This window comes from Trematomus bernacchii, unplaced genomic scaffold, assembly GCF_902827165.1.
Source record: "Trematomus bernacchii unplaced genomic scaffold, fTreBer1.1, whole genome shotgun sequence".
NCBI classification, from domain to species: domain Eukaryota; kingdom Metazoa; phylum Chordata; class Actinopteri; order Perciformes; family Nototheniidae; genus Trematomus; species Trematomus bernacchii.
The window spans coordinates 299,132-310,501 of NW_022988082.1; positions in this window are offsets into that span (position 1 = coordinate 299,132).

Consider the following 11,370-nt stretch of genomic DNA (forward strand, 5'->3'; position numbering starts at 1 on the left):
CAAGCTGACCAGCGATGAAGGTCAAACTGGGGTAGGCTTCATCTTTGGGAAGACAAAGTTGGCTCCCCAGTCTGGACACACTATTCCAAGACATGAACTGTGTGCGGCTGTGCTCGCAGTAGAGATCGCCGAGTTGATAGTTGCAGAAATGGATGTAGCATCGACAACATCACATACTACACAGACAGCAAAGTTGTGCTTGGCTACATCCACAACCAGTCGAGGAAATGTTATGTCTTCGTGCACAACAGGGTCCAACGCATTAATCAGTCACCATGTATTGGCCAGTGGAAATGCGTGCGTACAGACCTCAATCCAGCAGACGTCGGGTCCAGATCTGTGTCGCCAGCTCTCCTAAACAGTACAACGTGGCTCGCAGGACCAGCCTTTCTCAAGGATGCATGCATGCATCCTCCTGAGTTGAAAGAGACTTCATCAACCTCATCAACCCTATTCTTGACTCTGAGGTTCGTCCCGAAGTGACAACGAGTCTCACATGTTTTACCAGAGATGTGGTACACCCTCAACGATTCGAACGCTTTTCAAAGTACATCACTCTTGTCACAGCAGTAGCACGCTTGATCCATGTAACTCGCTCTTTCTCCCGTTCTGTTAATGACAAATGTCATAGGTGGCACATCTGCCATCCAACCGAGGAGGAGCTGACAAAGGCCAAGGTGTGCATTGTGAAAAGCGTCCAGTACGAGAGAAACGAATGGCCTATGGCCACCATCACAAAGACATTCCCAGGAAGGGATGGACTGGTTCGTAAGATCGAGGTAGAGATCTCCAAGGACAAGTATTGGTATTTTGGAGCAAAACACTTCATAGACATGTTTTTTATATATATTTATATATCTGAGACCTATGCTATTACCTAAAAATAGCATGATAGGTCCACTTTAAATCTGGAGCAAAAGGGTTGTACAGTAAAATGAAAATAGTAGCAGTTCCACCAACACCCCTGCTCCCCATCATCACTGCTTCTTTGGTTACGTGTTTGTTTTCCTGATGGTGAGAAGAGGGACACAGCAGGGTTTGAGAGGTGCTGACCAATGTAAAAATACTAGGGCTGTCAGTCGATTAAAATATTTAATCGCGATTAATCGCATGATTGTCCATAGTTAATCGCGATTAATCGCACATTTTTTATCTGTTCTAAATGTACCTTAGAGGGATATTTTTCAAGTTTTTAATACTCTTATCAACATATGAGTGGACAAATATGCTTTATATGTTTGTTTAATATCATTTGAACAATGACAAATATTCTCATGAATATTAAACACAACAACCTCTGAACATTACAAATATTCGCCTCAATTCAACCTGGAACCTCTCTCATACAATAATACAATTCAAAGTGTGTGTGTGTGTGTGTGTGTGTGTGTGTGTGTGTGTGTGTGTGTGTGTGTGTGTGTGTGTGTGTGTGTGTGTGTGTGTGTGTGTGTGTGTGTGTGTGTGTGTGTGTGTGTGTGTGTGTGTGTGTGTGGAGAGACACTGTGATGGATCGTTGGAGCTATGTGCAGCTCAAGGCATATATACTCTAACGGGAGCTGCCTGGACGCTGCAATCATGTTGCGCGCACTATCCGTGCTGAGTGTGCTGACTTTTCGTACAATGTCCCACTGTCTGGCTACCTGCATAAAGTCAAGTGCTCGGCGCAGTTGTCGGCGAAATGTCGCTCCTCTGTTTTCATTGAAACAGCTCCTTATATCCGTTAGCGCAGCTAGCTAGCACCAGATGCTAACAACAACAACAACAACACGTAAGGTGTGCCTCGCTCGCGAGTTGCGCCACACATACACACACCCTCCCGGTCCTCCCGATGGCCAGTCCGGGCCTGCCGGTGAGCGTGGAAGTGTGGTCTGCCACAAGCGGGCGGCAGGAGCGGGGCTGTCAGCATCAGCTTGTAGATGGTATTTTAAACTCGATGCGCTCTGAAACTACGGGGCGGCCGAGGACAAAAAATACACATGCGTTAATCGCGTTAAAATAATTAGTGGCGTTCATTTTTTTTTGCGTTAACGCGTTATTAACGCGTTAACTTGACAGCCCTAAAAAATACACATAGTCGCGGCAACAAAATCCAAGAGTAAAAATAAATAGTTTAATAATTGACCAACCTTTTGGAAATGAGAACACCAACCTAATATCGGCAGTGGCTCAGTCAGTAGGGGCTTGGACTGAGAGCCTACGTGCGTGTTTTGTCCCGGAAGGAGAGAAGTGAATTGTTTGTTTGTGTGTGAATCTCGTTTGTTTCGTCCAACGTATAGTTTGTTTTTTGTTCGTAGTTCCCCCCCCAAACAGCCTTGCTGTCTGGAGGTTTCCCCCGACCTGTGTGTTTTTCGTTTTGATGGATATACTGGCAACGAAAACTGGAATGGCTTTATCGACTGCGTCACGGATCACGGACATTGACACATTAAAGCAGAGTGTGGAGAGGGATGGAAAAACTGTGAATGAACAAGGAAAGGACAATGACAACGAGAATACGAGTGGACAAAATGGAAAAACAGGAGTAGGGGAACAAAAAGAGGTGAGAGAGGAGCTGGAGAGGGTGGTGGAAGAGGAGAAATATAAAAAAGAGCTTACTGTGGTGGTGGCGGTGGAAAGCGGAAAAGCAGTGGTATCTGTAATGGATCTGCTAAAAGGAGTTAAAAAAGAATGTGGAGTGGTGATGGGGTGCAGGGTGAAAGGAGATGGCCTATATGAAGTGACAATGGCTGATGAAAAAGGGAAAAATAAAATAATGGATGGGATAAGGATAAACGGAGCCATGGTGCGGGGCAGAGACTGTATGATAAAAGAACTTACAGTATCATTCCTTAACATACCGGCTTACATTTTGGATACCACAATTAAAGGCAGATTGGCAATGTGGGGGGTTCTGCCTGTCTCGGCAATAAAGAGAAGAGTGTGGCCAGGCACAGAGGTTGCAGATGGGACGAGGTTCCTGCGGGTGAAGTTCAACAAGGAAGTAACGTCACTCCCGTACTCAACAAGATTTGATACTCTCGAGGGTCCGGAGTACTTCAGGGTGATCCACGATAAACAAGTACCGGTCTGCAGGTTGTGCATAAGGCCAGGGCATTTATATAAAGAATGCCCTGAGTTCAGATGCTATAAATGTGCCAAGCAGGGACACTATGCCGGGGACTGTGTGGCTCGGGAAGAGGGGGCGAGCGGATCCAGGGGGAGAGGAAGTGCCCAGGTGGAAAAAACAGCTGAGAATGAAATTGAGGAAGAGGAGGGTGGAAGTCAGGAAGAGAGTGAAGAAGAGGGCAGAAGTGATGAGGCTGGGAGCAGTATAAACAAAGAAGCTGTGGCTGCTGTTGCGGCTATATTTGTTGCTGCTGCTGCAAAGAGAGCCGCTGATACGGCTGCCGCTGACGGTGGAGGAGACGGAGGGAGGAAGAAGGGGAAAGCAGACGACGGAGGTGCGTGTAGTAGTGGAGCCAATGCTGCTGCTGTTCCAGCTGCTGATGTTCCTGCTGCTATGGATGCTGGACAGACTGCGAGGAGTGGTGAGGGTTTGGCGGATACTGAGGCGGATGCTGATGTGGATGTTGATCCGGGTGCGGATGCTGATGCGGATGCTGATGCGGATGTGGAAGCTAAACCTGATGCTGGAGGAGGAGTTGTCGGTGGGACGAGAGGAGGAGAGGGAGCAGAAGATGGAGGAGGTGATGGTGGAGACGGGGGACAGAATGCTGAGGAAATGGAGGTCAGTTCGGTCCTGTCTGACATGGAGGAGGGAGAGACTACGAGGAGAACGAGTCTGATGGAGAGGAGGTGGAGATGACGGGACCTCTGGGGGGGAAGATCTTCGGTGAGACTAATTCTGTGATAAAGAGCAGAGGAATAAGGAGAGAATCCAGCAGGCTAAATGCAAAGAGGAAAGTAGAGAAGGATAAGGAGGTGGAGAAAAGACGGGTGAAAACGTCAGGAGGAGCTACAAAGTGTCTGGAAAATGAATAGAATGAATACAACTTTCATAACACTGGTAATGGTGACAATTTCCTCCTTCAATGGAAATGGGCTGAGGTCCAAGGACCGGAGAGAGCAGGCCTTAATAATATGTGACTCCGACATTATATGCTTGCAGGAGACACATTGGGATGAGAGGTGTGTGGAGGATGTAAGGAAAGAGTGGATGGGAGAAATGTATGTAAATAATGGGAGTGTGGGTGCTAGAGGGGTGGCAATATTAATTAAAGCAGGGGTGGTAACGAATATAAGGAAAGTTGAGGATGATGGTGTTGGGAGAATGGTTGGGATAATGTTCGAGTGTATGGGGGAAACTTTTAGATTAGTTAATGTATATGCACCGAATGAGGTAAGGAGGAGGAGGGAGTTTTTTGAAGGGTTGGAGGGTACATGTGGGGGAAAATGTATGATTGTTGGTGACTTTAATGTGTGGTGTTCGAAACTGGATGTGTCTGTTAATATGGGTTTTAATAGTGATCCATCACGTGGTGCTCTCAAAACAATAATGGGGACAAATGGGCTGCAGGATGTGTGGAGGGAAAGGAACAGGGAGCGGGGTTTTTCTAGGAATCAAGTGGTGGGAGGGATATTAAAACAGAGTAGAATAGATTTAGTGTGGAGTAATTTAGGGGAGAAAATGGGCAGAATTGAGTATAGGAATACTGCCATGAGTGATCATAACATCTTGAGTTTCTGCATTGGAACAGTGATGAGAGGAAGAGGAGGAGTGTGGTGCCTAAATGCCTGTCTGCTGAATGATGATGGATATAAAGTTAAAGTGAGAGAATGTATGGAAAAAAGGGGAGGTTTGAATGGTGAGGATGTGGGGGTGTGTTGGGAGGGATTTAAAAATGAAATAAAAGGGATAAGTATAGGATTTTGTAAAAATAGGAATAAAATAGAAAGAGAGAAAGAGAAAAAGGTTAGGGAAGAGTTACATTTAGAGGCTCAAAGGGTAGATATAGAAATAGGGAGAGATCTGGATGAGTATAGTCGTTTGAAGGATGAGCTGGGGGAGATAGAGAAGAGAACATGTAGAGGTGCTATAGTTAGAAGTAGGGCTAGGTATGCGGTTGAAGGAGAGAAAAGTACAGGGTTCTTTTTGGCTTTAGAGAAAGTAAAGCAGAGAAAGAATAATATAGAGCAGGTTGAAGGAAAAGGAGGAGAAATAATATCAGATTTTGTAGGGATTGCCGAGAGAGTTGAGGAATTTTATAGGGAGTTATTTGAGGCTGAAGAGATTGATAGGGAGAGCTTAGAACAGGTGATAGATAGTATGGAAGCTAGGTTGAGTGATGAAGGTAGGGAAATGTGTGAGGGGGAGATAGGACTAGGGGAGATAGAGTTAGCTATAGCAGGGTTAGGTAGGAATAAGACTCCAGGGATAGATGGTCTGACGTCTGAGTTCTATATAGAGTTTAGGGAGGGGCTGGCGCCAATACTCCTTAAACTGTACAGGAGCCTGGAGGAGAGGGAGGAATTGCCGGCCGGTATATCTACAGGGATTATTAGTATATTGTTTAAAAAAGGAAATAGGAATAAATTAGAAAACTATAGACCACTTAGTATGTTAAACACGGATTATAAAGTGCTAGCACGGGTGTTAGCGAATAGAATTAAGAGGGTTATAAAATCAGTAGTGGGAAACACACAGGCGTATAGTATTCCAGGGAGAGATATTTGTGACACTATTAGTAGTATTAGGGACACAATTAGTCACATGAAGGAGGGTATAGGTGGGATAGTAGTTAGTTTAGATTTAAATAAAGCTTTTGATAGGGTTAGTCATGGATTTTTGTATAGAGTGTTAGAGAAGGCAGGATTTGGGAAAAGATTAATAGGGTGGGTAAGGAGGATTTATAGTAGTGCAGTCAGTTGCGTTAAAATTAATGGGGTGGTAACCAATGTGTTTAAGTTAGGGAGGTCAGTCCGGCAAGGATGCCCTCTCTCAGCAATGCTGTACGCGCTGTCAGCCGAGCCCCTCGCGACTCTGCTGCGGCAAAACAGGTTTATCAAAGGAGTGGAGGTGCCAGGAGGGGGGGTTAGTTTAGTTTATCAGTATGCAGAAGACACCACCATTACAGTTAAAGATAGGGAAAGTGTTAGGGAAGTGTTGAAGACAGTCAGTTTGTATGGTAGGGCATCAGGAGCTAGGGTGAATTTAGATAAATCAGAGATTATGTACATAGGACAGGTGAGGGATAGGATTTGTGATATAGGGTTGAAGGAAAATAAGGATTATTTTAGGGTGTTGGGGATCAATTTGGGGATTAAAGATGTGGAGGGTAGGGACAGACAGTATGTAGAGTTAATTAATGGAATAGTGAAGACGTTGAGGTTTTGGAAGATGAGGGGGCTTAAGTTGAGGGGGAAGATAGCTGTAGTGAATGGGTTAATCATGAGTAGGGCACTTTATATAATGACGGTTTTAGATGTGCCGGATAGTGTAGTGAATGAAATAGATAAGATAGTTAGTGAGTTCATATGGGATGGGAGGGGGGTAAGGATAGCTAGAGAAGTGTTAGAAAATGAGTGTAGGGATGGAGGTTTACAGCTGATAAATTTAAGAAGGAAAATTAAAGCAATTAGGATTAAAATGATGGTTCGCTATTTGGGAAATAAGGAAAATCAGTTATGGAAAATATTCTTAAAGGAACAAATAAATAAATGTGGAGGATGTGGTGATCGTGCTGTTTTTATGGTGCTAAGAAAGGGGATGTTGAAAGGTTTGAGTGCTTATCAAAGGGAAGTAATGAGTGCATGGGGTGAGTTTTTGAAGTACGTTAGGTATGAGTGTGTGAATGTGCAGCAGGTGTAGGAGCAGCCGATCTTCCTTAACCCAAGGATCACTCATGAGAAGTGTTCCATATTCAATCTGCCGATGTGGAGAGCGGGGATGAGGAGGGTTAAGGATTTAGTTTTAGAGTATGTACCAGGCTTTATGAAGGCACAGGTGATAGTGGATGAGGTTAGGGAAATAGATGAAGTGATGTATCCAGGGACAGCTGAACGAATGATGGAAGAAATCAAAGATGGAATGCCGAGTGAATGGTTAACAATGATTGAGAGTGAGATCGTTATAGGAAAGGAGAGTGTGGTTGATTTATATGTGGGGAAAGAGGATGTCAATGTTAAAATAGAAGATGTTAAAACAAAAAATATGTATAAATGGTTAAAAAGGGATGTTATTAGGAGACCTGCATCAGAGAGAGTATGGACGAGTGTTGTGAAAGGTCTGACTGGTAGAAGAATGTGGGAGAATGTGAAAATTAAATGGAACAGTATTGAATGTGAAAATTTAGATTTTTTGTTGAGACATAATAGGGTGTGTAACAATCTGATAATTAGTCATTTTGAGGAAACTGTTGAGAGAGAGTGTGATGTTTGTAGAGACCAGGTTGAAACATGTTTGCATGAGTTTGTTGAATGTAGAGAGCTTGGTGTTTTTTTTGGAAGGATGAAAGAGTTAATTGGTAGATGTTGGAATGAATGGTATGTGAGAGAAATGGATTGGAAGGAGCTGTGGCTGTTTGGTGTGATTGAGAAGAAGGATGAATGCAATGTGAATCTATTAAACTATGTTCTGAGCCACGCCAGGCGTGCAGTCCAGATAAGGAGGAACATTGCCCATTTCGAGGGTAAAATGTCTGACGTGTGGCACATAATGAAGAGGACAACAAAAAGGGACATAAACCTTGTTCTCATACACGTGAAAAAGGACATCTTTTGTGAGGATTTTGTAAATGGCAGCAAATTAATTGAGATGGATGAGGAGGGAGCTTTGTGCTTCAACTTTGAAAAGTGACATAAGACACACTACTTTTCAGTGAAATAATGACAGTATATGTCATTTTTTGTATGCGTTTCATACATTATATGCAGAAAGTACTTTATGTAATTGTGATGAACTGTTAAATGTCTATTTTTGATAATAAAAGATAAAAAAAAAGGGTCGTCCCCGAACCGACCTAAATATGGAGTGTGGACTGCTACTTGGAGAGGTCCCAGTTGGCCTCCTGGGCCCTGCCGTGGTGCCCTTGAGCAATGAACCGGACACTCCCCCCATTGCTCACCGGGCGCAGTGCAATAGCTGCCCACTGCTCCTAGTAGTGGGCAGCTATTGCATGGGTTAAATGTTACTGTGTGTGCTGTGTGCTCTGCATGTGTGACCATTAAAGAGGGTTTCATCCCTCCAATTATATATATATTCTATAACCTCAGGCTTGCAGGAACTGAACTGTTTTCAACCTTGACCAAATAATCTGAATAACAAATTCATTTAAAGCGCATTGAAGAGCCACAGACTGACCAACCTGTCCTCTTAGGCTGATCCAGGGCGAAGGACGCATCCATCTATGGGGGCGCCGCAAATAGGGAAGAAAATAAATTGTTTAACTTTTAGTATTTATTTATATAAATATTAGATAACATCAAAACTAGGCCCACAGTGTATGGGCGCTGTACATTGCATACAGCGCCCACACATTGTGTAAATAACAGCGATTAGTGATTGTTAAAATAAGCATGAATATGGGAGAGGCTCTGAGACAGATGAGGACCTGCACGCTCACCACTATAAATGAACAACAAAAATAAAATAAATAAGTTACATTTATGTTTTATAGGTATGTTATGGCCATATTCTAATAATTTGTGATTATTGAAATGTATAAAGATATTTTTCATATGGGTTTTGAGAGTTGTTCCCCCTAGATGTAGTTTCTTAATTTTGCCCTCAAAGTGCACCAGATTGAAAACATTTAACTTTAAAATGATTTAAATATTTCCAAGGGCAGCAAATAGGTCAGGGCCTGGACTGATCTATAACATTGTGATGTTCATGTATGTATTCGGTCATTTAAACACCTCATAAAAAGACACATTTAATTAGGTTTTCAATATTCCATTAGTAGCCAATTAATTAGTGACTTCAATCTTCCATGGTCCACAGACAGACATTACACTTTACATAATAAACGGTACAGTACTTATCGTAATAGTGTGCCGTTTGTTAAAGGGCCCATGCCATGGCCATTTCCACTGATCATAATTACATTGTTGAGGTATACTAAAATAGATTTATACTGTGCAATTTTCCAAACTCACATTGGTTTCGCATACAGCATCTCTGTAAAGTATGTGTATTCAGCAGTATTCACTCTCTCCACTAAACGACTCGTTGGAGCTCTTGCCCCCCCCCCTCCCTGTGAGCCTAGTGTGCTCCGATTGGTCAGCTCGGCCACTCTGTTCTGATTAGTCAACCACCAGAGAGGCTCCGCCCATGTCTAACAGTGCTTTTTTCGGCTCGCTCTCAGAACATCAGTCTTATAATGGCGTCGGTACAGCCGTATATTTTATACGCTAACTAACTGAACTGTACCTACAACTGTTGTTATAGAAGAGTGTGAAGGCCCCAGGGCCTTTGTGCAGGTGTGTTGCAGGTCTTACGATGGGGTGGAGCTGAAGAGGCTAATCAGCGCGATCACGGACACCTGGCCGGAGCCGAGGTGCTATTAAGCCCAGCTGCCCGGAGTCACACGGCGGCCCCTGTCTCTCTCCAAAGCGGCTGCAGAAGGACGAACTCGGCGATCCTCTCCCCTCGACCACCTATCTCTGCATTTACCACAATAAATGTGCCGTGGTTTTGTAAACTCGTGTATGTCTCGTTGTCTTTCCGGTGTGGCCTACGAGCCGGTCATAACAAAGAGTACGTTATTTTTACCTGTAATAAACTACTACTGTTTGATGAGAAATCAAATCATGGTTTGCTATATATGAATGATAAGTTATAGGAGCAAATAATTCAGGGAAGAAAGGATAGGCCTACTAAGTATTTCCATTAAACTTTATTTTTAGAAATGTACAAAATGAACATAAATATACATATATACACGGTATATCATCAATTCCTCCCCGTTGTCGGCATCTTGCCTATCGCAGCCGGGGCTTTTTAGGACGATGCATCAGTGTGGTAGTCCCGTCATGTATTGTCCGGCAGGATCTGGCTGGACGAAATCAAATGCAAATCACAAAATATTAGAGAAACTTAGTTGTTTTAGATTCGTTAGTAGTAGTTGTGGTAGGAGTGTGGAGTAAGCTTGCCAGCTAATATGCTAACCTAGCTTTGTTTACTTTGGTAGCTAACAGAATATGAACGCTAGCTCGGAGGAACGGCAACTATAATGTAGAGTAATAAAACTACTATGAACAAAAGCTAGTGGTTCATATTAGGCTAGCAATAACGTGTTTATAATTGCAATCTTATACGGGTAGTCTGCTACGTTCGGTCATACAATGTTTCTATATAATCAACACAGTAAGCTTGCCAGCTAATATGCTAACCTAGCTTTCTTGTTTACCTTGATAGCAAACACGATATGTTCGGTCATACAATGTTTCCCGCTAGCATGTATAGCTAGCCTCGTTAGCTATACATGCTATCAGCGTCGGAGGAAAGCTAACTGTAATGTACAGTCCTTTGGGGGTCTGTGAGCGGGCAAAGAGAGGGGATTTCCCTGTTGTCTCTGCTGGAAGTGTGAAATAAACTTAGTTGTTTGATGTTCGTCAGCTTGCCAGCTGGATTACAATGCTAATCTACGTTTGCTAGTTGTTCAGTTGTTCAATATGCTATACTATACTATGAACAACAGATAGTGGTTCATATTAGGCTATCAAGCACATGTTTACAATTGCAATCTTATATGGGTAGTCTGCTACATTCATTGTAGCTGGCATAAAAAAAAATGTTTCCGAGCAAACTCATGTCTAGCTCTTAGTAGCCTTGTTGTTTAGCTCGGTAGCATACACGCTACGCCAGCTATAATGTAATTACGTTTCGCGACTGACCGTACGGCAAATCACCCGGAGTATACTGTCTATGAGTATTTCATGTGTGAATGCAGACATTCTCCTGCTATGAGATACATGTATGTAAGGCCATCTGCTGATATTAGAGTTGATATGGAAACGCTAGCAACTTAGTTAGCACAGTTAGCACTGGCTTAGCAGTCCGAAACATGTTTACACATTTAAACAGTCGTGGTAGATACCTTGTTTGATAAATACACAAATAACAATGCAAACTTACAGGTTGTGTACCCGAATCTTCCCCTGCTCCAAACGGTCCAAACAAACTAGGAATAGCATCGTCCTTCAGTTTCAAATGCTGTGCATATCCGGCCTCAAACTGGGCAATGTTTTGGAAGCTTTCGTCTGTGAAATGCCGGTTCTTCGAACCTCTGAAGGAACAGTGTTAAAAAGAAATTTCAACCACTGACTTCGTCGTGGTTCTTCCGTCGGTAGGACAAACAGCTCAGATTTCTCCTCACATTTCAGGAAACAGGTCCTTGGCATTGGCATGACTGGATTGATTGTGAACTG